At 33.8% G+C, this 13,509-nt stretch overlaps 1 protein-coding gene across 2 annotated transcripts in view; it reads right to left on the bottom strand.

The window, feature by feature from the left end:
• Window positions 1-13,509, bottom strand: part of SEMA3A (semaphorin 3A) — a 647,654-nt gene that overhangs the window by 334,493 nt on the left and 299,652 nt on the right. For both annotated transcript variants that reach the window (XM_060304734.1, XM_030856995.2), the window contains exon 2: window positions 6,125-6,204. The gene's annotated coding sequence lies outside the window, so the exon portion shown is untranslated. The remainder of the gene's footprint in view (window positions 1-6,124; window positions 6,205-13,509) is intronic.

The raw sequence follows: 13,509 nt of genomic DNA, 5'->3' as shown, positions 1-13,509 counted from the left end.
AATTTTGACATTTACTTACACTACATGCAAAAATTGACCCAAAATCGGTCATAGTCCTTCAAAACTAAACCAGTAAAATCCCTTAGAAGAAATACTGGAGAAAAAAATGTAACCTTAGGATAAGCAAGATTTAATATCCAACAATCATGAAAGAAGAAAAATATGATATATTGCACTTGATCCCTACTAAAAATTTTTGCTATTCAAAAGAAACTTAAGGAAATGAAAAAGAAATTGACAAAGTGAAGGAAAATATTCACAAAACATATATATCTACAAAAGGACTTTATCTAGATTATATAAATGCTCTTAAAACTCAAAAGTATTAATAAGACAAAAAGCCAATTTAAAAATTTAGCAAAATATTTCAATAGATATATTAGAAAAGAAGGTATACAGATGGCAAATAAACAAATTAAAAGATGTTCAGTATCATTAGTTATGAGGGAAATGCAAATTAAAGCCCCACTGAAATACTATTCCATATACATGAAAATGGCTAAAATTAAAAAACTGACAACATGAAGTTTTGCAAGGATGCAGAGCAGGGATCAGCAAACTTTTTGTTTAAAGGACGAGATAGTAAATATTTTAAGCTTTGAGGGCCATATGGTTTGTGTCACAATTACTTAATTCTGCTTTTGTAGCATGAAAGCAGCTCATTCATAATCAAATGAGTGTGGCTATGTTCCACTACAACTTTTTTTTTTTTTTTGCTTTAAATAGTATACGTATTTTAAAGAAATTAGAAGAAATTTACAATCATCCAGATATTTACCAAGGTTTGATGCTATTTATTTTCTCCTAAAGTGCCAAATTCCTATCTGGTATCATTTCTGTTCAATCTGAAGGACTTTTTTTTAGCAATCCTTGAAGTACAGGTCTGCCAACAATGAATTTTCTTACTTATCTTTTATTTCAAAATATCTTCATTTTGCCTCCCACATTACAGAATATTTTCATTGTATACAGAATTCTGGGTTGAAATTTACTTTTTTTAACATCTTTATTGGAGTATAATTGCTTTACAATGGTGTGTTAGTTTTTGCTTTATAACAAAGTGAATCAGTTATACATATACATATGTCCCCATAACTCTTCCCTCTTGCATCTCCCTCCCTCCCACCCTCCCTATCCCACCTCTCTAGGTGGTCACAAAGCACCAAGCTGATCTCCCTGTGGTATTCAGCTGCTTCCCACTAACTATTTTACATTTGGTAGTGTATATATGTCCATGCCACTCTCTCACTTTGTCTCAGCTTACCCTTCTCCCTCCCCACATCCTCAAGTCCATTCCCTAGTAGGTCTGTGTCTTTATTCCCGTCTTGCCCCTAGGTTCTTCAGAACTCTTTTTTTTTTTTATTCCATATATGTGTGTTAGCATACAGTATTTATTTTTCTCTTTCTGACTTACTTCACTCTGTATGACAGACTCTAGGTCCATCTACCTCACTACAAATAACTCAATTTCGTTTCTTTTTATGCTGAGTAATATTCCATTGTACATATGTGCCACATCTTCTTTATCATCTGTCAATGGACACTTAGGTTGCTTCCATGTCCTGGCTACTGTAAATAGAGCTGCAATGAACATTGCGGTACATGACTCTTTTTGAATTATGGTTTTCTCAGGGTATATGCTCAGTAGTGGGATTGCTGGTTTGTATGGTAGTTCTATTTTTAGTTTTCTAAGGAACCTCCATACTGTTCTCCATAGTGGCTGTATCAATTTACGTTCCCACCAACAGTGCAAGAGGGTTCCCTTTTCTCCATACCCTCTCCTCCACTACAACTTTATAAGTACAGCTGAATTTGGCTCAAGAACTATAGTTTGCAGACCCATGACACAGAGCAATGGGAATTCTCATATGCTGATCAGGTGAGTGCCAAATGGTACAACCACTCTGGAAAACTGTTTGTCATTTCTTAAAAAATTAAACATACACCTACCAAATAACTCTGATATTCCAATCCTCCATGTTTTTCCAGGAGAAATGAAAACACAGCCCACACAAAGGCTTGCACACAAATGCTCAGAGAAAATTAATTAAGAAAAGTCAAAACTTAAAGACAACTAAATATCCACCATCAAGTGAATAAACAAATGTGTATCCCTCAATGGAATACTGTCCAGCAATAAAAATAAATGAACTCCGGATACAAACAAGTAAATCTCTAAACCATTATGCTAAGTAAAAAAAAATACACACAAATATGTATACTTATTTCGTATAAAATGCAAACTAATGCATAGTACGAAAAAAGTAAAAGGTCACAAGGAATCTTGTCAGGGTGGAGAAATACTCTATGCTTTGCTTGTGGGGGTGGTTTCATGGGTGTACAGCAATGTCAAAACTCATAGAATTGAGCCCTCTAAACCGGGTGCAGTTTCTATTACCTAAATTATCCCCTCAGTAAAGTTAGTAAGGGAAAAATAAACTGACAGAGAGTCTTCACCCAAAGAAGTTGTACACATCTCAAAGAGTTTAACAGAGACAAAGGTTCTATGCAGAATTTTGCCATATATATATATACATATATATAGGCAAATATTTATATATATTTAGACATATATTTATATATATATATGTAGACACATATAGAGAGACATATATTTAACCAGCCATAAAATTCCATTCCCCAAAAAGGGTTGTTCCTTGAGGTAGTGTAGTACATATGTCTTTCTCTTATTACCCAATCTTTTTTTGCTCAATTATTTCCACCCACTGACAGACTTCTCTTTGTGAAAGAAGAGAATGTCACCTCTTTATTTTGTTCACACAAATATCAATTGCAGTTGAAGACAACGCTGATAAATAATGGAAACTGTCAACAGACAATCCCAAAATGAATAAGGAAGAAAATCCAGCAAAAGCAGTATTTTGGAAGCAAGATATGATGATATAAAGAAAAGAACTGTAGAATGAGAGCTTGGAGTTTACGTTCTTAGTCTCTGTAATTTGTATTAAATTTTTCTTGGCCTTGGTTTCCTTATGTAAACAATAAAATGATCTCCTAAGTCCCTGCAGGCTCAGAAATTCTGTGGACCTAAAATCATTTAGCACAGATTATCAAAGACAAGAAAAAAACAAATCAAAGTTTAGGGAAAGAAGGAATTATTAGCCAGAAAAATAAATGACTCAGTCTGAATCTGAAGCAGACTTTGTGCAAACATGCAGACAATGAAGGTTTTTTTAAAGAGGTAGGTAACATTCCTCTCCTACTCATGGCCACTCTGATCCCACCATCACTGAGTGCAGAGGAAGGTAGGCATGTACTAGATTCCCTCAGGAGGCAAGCCATGCCTCTAAGCATTCCTTCTGACTCTCTGGGCACTAATATGTGGCCAGGGTAATGAGGTAAGAGCTTTCTAGTTGCCCAGGTCACCAAGATTCTTGTCACTACAACTAAGTAGGAGCTCAGTTCCAGCATGATTTTCTTAGCTCACCTTTCTCTTTTTCTTTAAAAAATGTCTCAGGACTTCTCTGATAAGGAAAAAATATTTTAATTCCTTGAAAAATCTTAGAAGTGAATATTGAATATTATTAAATATTGAAATATTATTCAATATTAAATATTGAAATACTAATATGCTATAAGATAAGAGAACCTGTTCAACAATCAAAATTAAATAACAGATAAATTAACACAGAAACATTTTGAGTTATTCATCATTTTTTAAAAAGCCTTTATCTATTAAATATTGACATCCTTTAGAGAATTTTAAATGTTTTAAATGGTTTTGTTTTAACTCAATTCACCAGCAACTTATTTATATAAAAAGGTTCATACTCTTTCCTTCAGTCACTCACTAAATAAATACTGTCTGTTCCTTAAATTGGTGGGAGGGGGGAGGCATATAGAATAAAAAATATATTTCACCTTAAAAAAGCTTACGATCTAGAGTAGAAAAATGACATACTTAAGTAACCATGAAAAAAGAACTCTTTTGAAAGATAAGGTAAATAAAAAAGTACTTTGTACAGTATTCAAAGAAAGGGAAAACTATACTGTACATTTCAAAATTCAAGTTTTAAAATAAATCATAAAGTGTTTCAAAATATGTAAAAAATGTAAGCAAAAAAAATGTAAGCAAGTAAAATTAGGTATTGTTAGTCCCATGTAAATGAGAAAATTAGATAAAAGCAAGGTAATTTTCTCAAGGCCACACAGTAATTCAGCTTGAAAATCTGGAACTATGTGAGTCTGGAATATAATTTCATTCTAGTATATGAGAACTTCCTACAAAACAGACCAAAGTTATTCAGTAGTCATAAGAGAATGAACTTGAATGGAATAACAAATTATATATACTACTCTTAATCTTCTTAGCATTCTGATTTGTATCTTCTTCTTCCTTCTTATCCACACCTTTTTAATTTTTCTTTTTTAGTTAATGTGGAATTTTATCTCGTATTCCTCTCTTCCAAAATCAGCACATCTTTTTCTTAACTACAGTCTCTTTTAATTGCCTTCTACTTTTTTAATGGATGCTTAAAATTTCTGTCATGAGCTTCCTAGTAAGGTATTTGTATATATTCAATCTAGAATTTGTTAAGAATCAAACTTATATGAAGCCACGCCTAGGAAACAGTCTATATTTGCAGAACTGTTTTCAGATTCAGGAGAGGAAAAAAATGCCATGTATCTTGGCATTCCCTAAGCAAATAAGCCATTAGATAATAGAATTAGCAGGACAGAAAAAGTACACTGTCTACTCTTTAAAGTAATTATTTATATTAAATATTTTAAATAAATTTACAGGCAGATATTCTCCTTCAGGTTGCTTCTGTTTAAAAAAGAAAAAATAAAAAGGAGAAAATAAGGGATAAAGTAGCCCTGTCACTGAAATGGATACTGATAAAAAACAGGTCTCAGGCCTCCCACTTTGGGATGGCCAGATTGCATTTTCCAACAAACTGATATTTATCTACCCTAGTTTGTATTTGTATCACTCAAAGCCTAGAATCGTAAGTTCAATTCTGCAAATAGTTCTATTAGATGCAATACCTGGAAGTAAATTTCATCAGATTTTTGGTGAATTTACTACTCTTTTATAAATATTCATGAGTTGACAACCAGTCACTGCCTCATCTCAATCCAATGTGTACATTGTTAATTGCATTCAGTGATTTAAGACTCATCCATATGGACTGCTGATGCTTTTACAAATTAATTTTGAAAAACTGGCTTGATTGTCAAGTATACATTAAAGATGTTGATGGCAATGACATAGAAATCAAGTCTATATATGACTTTGGCCTTCATAAATTTGCGACAGATTTTAATTAGGACCCAGGAAATTTACTTTGTGAACCATGCCTCCTTTATTTGTGTCCTATGAGGCAACTACTCATAGATGTTTAGTGTATGTTTTCACTCCTTTCTTCATTCCTTCTAATAGCAATATATATAATACAGTGGGAATGGTAAGCCTAATGCCGGTAAATTTTCTTCCTACTTCATACGATGAAATGAGTCTTGAGCAACAATCACAGTTAAACAGGGTTTTTAAAAAAGTAATATGTATACATTCAGATTTCCTAACCATATTTTATTTTAAAGGTAATATTTCAGTCTCTCACATCTGAGGTCAAAATTAAGACAGCATAACACATTAAAAACTGACTCCTTCTTCTGTGTTTGGCACTTAAACTTTTGAATGGCTTCGAGTTGATAGTAACCGTATGTGGTCCAGGAAATGTAGAAGGGGCAGGCTAGCCAAAGGATCTTTCTGGATGGCAATCTGCCCACACACCATCTACCTCTGCTCTGTGGCTCCCAGGGAACATGGAAAACCCAGTCTAATTCCTAAGTATAACAAACTTTTTGAAAAAAGAAAAAAAAAGAAAGAAAGAAGAGCAAAATAGTAGCAATCCAGATCTTGACATTTTAAAGGGGTAATGTGGCTTCCCTAAACACTATTTTTTTTTTTTAATGTTGGAGCCCTCTCATATAACCAAATCATTCCACAGAATAGAAGACTATACAATTGAAAACAGAAAGTGCCCTTAATTTTTAGAAATTACCTTATAAATTATGTGCCAAAGAAATGTACTAGTAAATCTAAGTTCTCACCAAACTTATTAACATACAAACATGTGCCTATTTTCAAATCTCTTACCTCTTTCCAAGAAGAATTCTTAATTCCTGGGGTACATTTGTTCAGTCCAACTGTTTAAGTACCTGGACACAGTAAGTACCCTATAAAACAAACAAGGTCATTCTTAGAATTCAATGTAAATAAAACAATTAGCTGTTAATTAATAGGTGCTTAAAAGTCAGTATAAATTTTTTTCAAACCACTTTAATTCCTTGCATTGGAAAATGTAAGAAGGGAAAAGGTATTATGGGAGGCAGACACTGAATTTGACAACCTTTTCACTCTGGCTCCTTCAAACAAATGACAATTTGTAATCACTAATTGGATTTGAGGTACTTTGAAATAATTCACTATTTAGTCTCTGACTCTGCTAAAGAATAGCTGATTTATTTGAGAGTTAGCTGAAACTCTAACACGCTCTATTGATTTGTCCCTAATGCTATGATGTCATTAACATTTTTCACTACTGATGATGAAAGGCTCAAAGTGACAACGCAACTAAGAAGTAATTTCATGGCACTGCTAGCAAGTAACAGGATTTCATTTTAACAAAAGCTTTTTCTTTTTTCCCAAATAAAGAAAATATAAATTTTAAATAACTGAATCTTTTTAAATATGAAATTTAAAATATGCTTTGAATAGTTTTATTTGACTAAAATAGATGCTTTGTAACATTAGTCTTTCACTATTTCATATTTGAATAAATAATAAAAACAATGTAGAAAACAAAATAAAGACAATTCAAATCTGGGCCAAAAACCTAATATTATCTCAAAAAAAAAAAAAAGAATGTAATGGAGATTCATTAGCTAAGTATTAGCCTTATTAAACAATATTAATCTTATTTGTCAATAAAAACTACAGTAATACAGAAGTAGTGTTCTCACAGTTATTTCCAATCCTGTTTCTTTTACTGTACATTTTTGGGAAATATAGACGATTTCTATAATAATATTTTTTCAGAAATGTAGAACACATTATCCCACATGCTTCTTTGGATCCCTTACTATGTGATAGTATTAGGGATAACTTAAGAGTTGATTTAAGCTAAGGATTTATGATAGGTATATAAATAAAAAACAGAAAATTTACTACCCTAAATATATATGCACACATTGAAACTCAAACATAAATACCATGTTCAATATTCCTTGCACACATACATTACAAGGTGGTGAAATTGTTTCACGGTGGAAAATGAGATCTTTGCAGGAGAGGAGTCAAGTAACTTAGAGACTAGTGTTTTTGAAGAGTCATCTCTTTGAACGTTAAAATTACCGTACTGTATGGCAAGAAAGAAGTTGGAGAGAGTAACAGTAAGCTAAAGCTAAAATCTTTAAAGAAGAGGGGAAGTGACCAGAGGTTGGTGGAAGACTTCTACAAAGAGGAGTATCAGGTGATACCTACCAATGTCATGAGATCACAGCTAGGGAATTTAGGGAGGAAGCAGGAGACTGCGCTGGAAGTGACTGAGGAGCAACAGAACATTACCTTCCCTCCAATCCCAGCGATTTAAGTGATGTGACAGGAATATAGCACTCTCTGGAAAGTGGGCATGAGAAGCAGTGTCATCAGGGAAGAACCAGGCTTCATTTAGAGAGAAGAAGAAAATACACATAAGCAGTTGAAAATAAAGAGGCCAGGTTGGTGAGTTCCAGAGAGCATGGTGAAAGAGCACCAGGAGACAGACAGAATTTGAGGATGAGAATTAGAGCCTTGAGAATCAGGAATGACTTGAAAGTTCTGGTTACTGACCTAACAGGAAAAAACAGGCATGATGAGTCAAATCCTCATTTTCCCAAGACAGACCACAGGGATGACGCTGGGCATGTCAGTGAGGGCAAAGGGATGGTTGTGAGGCTCTGTCAGGCATGTTCAGGGCTTTAGGGTGACCACTTGACCCTTGATAATAGTGCTGTTTGATACAGCAAATGATGTGTGAATTCCTCTTGATTTCGGATGGACACCTTTAGACTAACATAGGGGGAGTCCTTCTTCCATGACCTCCATCAGTAATGGCCTGTACGTGAGGAACGTATACCACGTGTGGGCTTCACTTTGACTTGTGCAGAAGAAATTCTAATGGCCAGTCTAGGGGTCAACTTACTTTGAGGGCATTGCCAGTCTCTTGAGCCCAGCTGATGGTGGCCATACCTACCATGTGGTTGAATATTCTGCATATGAACACTCAAAGGCCTGCAGAGGGGTGGGTCAGAATATTTCAGCATTCTGATCTCCTGAATTTCACTACTGGAAGCCTCAAGAAAGGGAAGTTTTGTTCCAAATATAAGGTCTTCTGCTTTTTATGTCTTTGAATTTTCTCTTATCCTGATGTTACAAAAGTTTTAACTATTTCGTCAACAGCTTCATAAACTTTAACTGGACTGATCATAAACCATGTAGACATTTTTTATTAATTCAATAAATATTTATTGAGTATTTACTCTGTGCCAGACAATATTTTAGGCAGTAGTGACAAATAATTAAAGTGCCTGGCCTTAAGGCACTTAAATTTTATACAAACAATAAGCCAAATAACATACAAACTTGTAATACAATGTCAGGCAATGTTATGTGCCATAAAACAAAAGGATAGAAGGTGGGTGGGTATTAATTTGCTTGGGATGGCCAGGGAAGTACTCTCTGAGTTGGTGACATTTTACCTTAGGTCTGAAGGAGGAAACCATGTGCATATCTCGGGAAAGAGTATTTACGACCAAAGGAGCAATAAATACAAAGGTCCTGAGGCCAGACTGTGCACTGATTGCTCCAGAAAAAGCAATAAAGTCAGTGACTAATGAGTGAGGGAGCAGTGACGTGAAGGAAATGGAGAGGCAAAATATAATATGGTTATTACTGTAAATAAATTTGAACTGGTAAAAAAATGTACTATAAAAATTGGTAAAATCTAGGCCACAAACACAATTTTCTAGTTAATAACAATACAGTGGTCAAATCAAAATATTGTAAAATGAAACAAACAACCAAAAAAAAAAAGTGAAAAGAAAAAACCCAACTACAGATAAAGTAATTAAAATTGCTTACTTACACAATGGAAGTTTTATTACTTCATTTATCTCTATATCAAACTGACCACCATGGAACCATCATGTTGGTCAAAAAAATTTACTCTAACACTTAAGATATTGTTTAAACTATGATTAAATACTTGTTTGACAGAATGAAAATGTGCCTCTTCTCTGATAAAATAGAGAAGCTTCTGGCACAGGTGAGGTTTTCCACATATCTTTGGGAAGATTATATGACCCAAGTAAGCACCTGCAGATACAGAATATCTGATCCAACCTGACAGTTCTTTTTTTCATTCACACCATGTAATTTTTTTTTTTTTTTTTTTTTGCGGTACGCAGGCCTCTCACTGTTGTGGCCTCTCCTGTTGTGGAGCACAGGCTCTGGACGCACAGGCTCAGCGGCCATGGCTCACAGGCCTAGCCGCTCCACGGCACGTGGGATCTTCCCGGACCGGGGCACGAACCCATGTCCCCTGCATCGGCAGGCGGACTCTCAACCACTGCGCCACCAGGGAAGCCCAACCATGTAATTTTTCAATAAAATCTGTCTCAGAAGGGGTTCCATTTGTGTCAGGTAAACATTTCTAACCAGCATACTTTCAACTTGTTCTAAAATGATAGTAACAAGTAAAACTTAAATGGGAAACTCCTATTGCAAAGAGATTGTAACTCTTTATCTTATCTATTTCTTTTCTTTGATCCTGGTGTTCTCCTGGAAACTCTAAGGAAGTTGTGACATTGACAAATCTGATGTCTGCTAGTTCCTACCGGGATGTACTAAGAACAAATGTAACATTTTACTTTCTGCGGTTCTTGTTTTCATTAAGCAATGATTTACTAGGAGTCAGCTGAATTAAAACTTGCATTGGTCATTTTCTTTAAAAATAACATAGCAAATTTATTGCAAAGACTTAAAACTTTCTTTATATTTCTAGAAAAGTTCTTTCCAAAATTAATCTCTCTCTTTCCATTTTTCTCCTTTCCTTCTTCCATCTCTCCTTCTCTTTTCAAAAGTGGATGAAAAGATGAGGTAATTTGAGAAATGGATATGAAAACATTTAAAACTAATCAATTGAAATTTAATTTCATTTCTGATGCAGAATTCAAAGTGATTTTGATTAGAATTAGTAGATATATTTCAAATAACTTAAAGATATGTGTCGTCTGTTCTGAATGTTTAAATTGTTCTAAACTGTAAATTTAAGTAACTTCAAAGATTATTATGCTTAATTATATAAATTCCATGTTTTACTTATTTATTAATACATTAAACTACTTATTAAATATATCCAAGGACTACCCTGGTGGCACAGTGGTTGAGAATCTGCCTGCCAATGCAGAGGACACAGGTTCGAGCCCTGGTCCAGGAAGATCCCACATGTCGCGGAGCAACTAAGCCTGTGCACCACAACTACTGAGCCCCTGTGCTACAACTACTGAAGCCTGTGCGCCTAGAGCCTGTGCTCCACAACAAGAGAAGCCACCGCAATGAGAAAACGTGCACCGCAACGAAGAGTAGCCCCTGCTCACTGAAACCAGAGAAAGCCCACGTGCAGCAACAAAGACCCAACGCAGCCAAAAATAAATAAATAAAATTTATTTTTTAAAAAATTGTATCTAATATGTCAGGCCATGTTTTAGGTGTAAAATTAAATTAGGCATGCAGCTAAAATATAACCTCTGGGGAAGAAGGACTTGCTTTTTATTTGTCACTATATCCCCAGTGAATAGAACAATGTCTGGTAGAGAGTAGCATTCAAATAGGGATGAACTTATTTGCAAAGCAGAAATAGAGACACAGATGTAGAGAACAAACTTATGGATACCAAGCGCGGGAGGGGGAGTAGGGATGAATTGGGAGGTTGGGATTGACATGTACACACTACTATGTATAAAACAGATAACTAATGAGAACCTACTGTACAGCAAAGGGAACTCTACTCAATGCTCTGTGGCGACCTAAATGGGAAGGAAATCTAAAAAAGAGGGGATATATGTATACGTATAAGTGATTGACTTTGATGTACAACAGAAACTAACACAACATTGTAAAGCAACTATACTCCAATAAAAATTAATTTAAAAAACCAACAAATATATACAATGAATATGTATTTTAAGTGAATGTATATATTTGAATGAATGTATATATTTGAGTCAATGAAAGAATATACGTTCCTGTCTCCCGTCTTTTATTTTACTGAGAGACAACTAAGTTAATGATGAAGTTCAATATGATGAATATAATGATGGTCATATGTACTGAATGCTTAGGAAACACAGAGATAAAAATCTGAGTCAGACTATAGGGGTGTTCAGGGCTCCAAGTCTCTGAACAGAGGATTAAAGACACATAGTCAAGATTTAGAGTATATATATCTGGGGCTGATATATCATTAGGAAATACAGCAAATTGCTCAGGGAAGACACATACATCTTTCAAGGTCCCAGATTATGTAAGTTGTGAAAAATTGAATGACTTCTAAAATATGAAAAAAGATGCAAATTATAAATTAAGAAATATTCAAATAAATTCCTGTTAAATGTAAACTCTCAGCCTTATTAATTATTAAACTGAAAGCTTTTTTATATTTAAGATTCTTTTACTCTGCAAGTATCCCTAAATATGCATAAAAATTGTTAGAAAAAAATCACAGAAAATGATAATGAAATGAAAGGGCACATTTATAAAGACTTTTCAAATTTTTAAAACAAAAACAAATGTTAAATGATGAACAAAGGTAGAATTAATATATCTGAAGTAATATGAAGTGAGGCAACTGAAACAAAAAAATGACATGTGGTGCTTCACACAACCTAAAACAGGTCATATTATCCAGTCTTTCACTGGCTGAAGATAAATATAATTTCATCAAAATATTTGCATGGCATCTATCCTTTCAGTAAACAAATTCTAAATCCCAAAGTGTCATTGACTATCTCACGTTTAGAATAGAGACCTGAAGCTAAAAACTTTATTATTTTTATTTTTCAGTGAGATTACAAAGTAACAGAAAATTAGCATATTTGCCCTTAGTTTAATACCCTTCAGAATAATTGCTACCTTAAATAAACTGCTTAGTGTCTTTTCAGGTGACTTTAAATCAGCCTGGACAAATTACTTGGGACAGTTTTAGGTCATTATAAGGTCATGAAGACAGCCCCAGTGGTAACAGATAATTCCTAAAAGCTTTTAAAAAATTACACTGAAAACAATTTCCTCCCAATAAAATAACTTCTATGAACTATTATAAAACTGATCACCTACAGCTTAAATACTTGAGTTTACTCATATTAATAATTCTAGTAAACTGGTATTCACATATATCTCCTTATATATATATATTATTTACATTAATATGCACTGTATAAAATTATATATAACACATTCACAACACATATGCACATGCAAGCACATGTGTGTTTACTCACATACACACACATACACAAACTCTCCTTGGAGAATCTTTAGCTGGTTTGTACATACTTTGCAATGTTTTAATTAAACTTTAAACTTAAATCATCTAACGGCTTAGTACCACCACAATTTCCGTACTCCCTATTTCCATCTGCATATATGTGATCACCTATATTCTAAGTATATATAATCCCTTCTTCTGAATATATATGATTCCTTACAAGACTGTGAATCTTTCTATTACTTCTTAATCATAGTTGCAAACATGACTGGTACATGTTTTTGAAGCTTTCTGATGTTTGCAACACCTCCTATTGTAAAGTTGTTTGCAAAGTAGATTTATTATTTTTCTCTTTGAAACAATGTGAATAAGATATCAGACTTCTTTAACCACGCTGGCCACTTGCCTCTAATTAAGTCATGCACTGTTATTTATCATTTTTTCAGAGTATCAGCTCTGATACACTTAAATGCTTATTTTCTTTGAAGTTCTATTGCCATACAAAGCAAAAGAATCCAATTTTGAGAGCAAAACAGTAGAAATTAGGGGGAGAATGAAACTGTAAGTCTATAAATCTTTTCACGTATTTAAAAACAAAAATATTGATTCATAGTTATTTTGGAATAAATCAAATTAATTACTATTGTCCTCTTCTGTGGTCTCAAATATTTTAACAATAGGTTTCATCCTGTAAATTACCTGTTAAGAAACTTTTTTTCTTTCCTCTTAGCTTGAATGCTACCATATTCAGTTTTACACTTAAAGTAATAGAAAAAATCATGCTTCTTGAGTGAGTTTGTGATAGAAAGGTCTAGAAGTGTATGCTGTGTCTCCAGATGTGTGCTTATGATGAGTGAAGAGAGAGAATCATTTTTGTAACTATGACACCCAAATTTTCTACCCTTTTCAAGTTCATTCTAGACCTGGCCCTTGTCCTAAAACATTTTGATAGTCT

This window comes from Globicephala melas, chromosome 9 (genome assembly GCF_963455315.2).
Source record: "Globicephala melas chromosome 9, mGloMel1.2, whole genome shotgun sequence".
NCBI classification, from domain to species: domain Eukaryota; kingdom Metazoa; phylum Chordata; class Mammalia; order Artiodactyla; family Delphinidae; genus Globicephala; species Globicephala melas.
The sequence above is the reverse complement of the archived record's forward strand: the minus strand, read 5'-3'. Positions and strand labels throughout refer to the sequence as shown.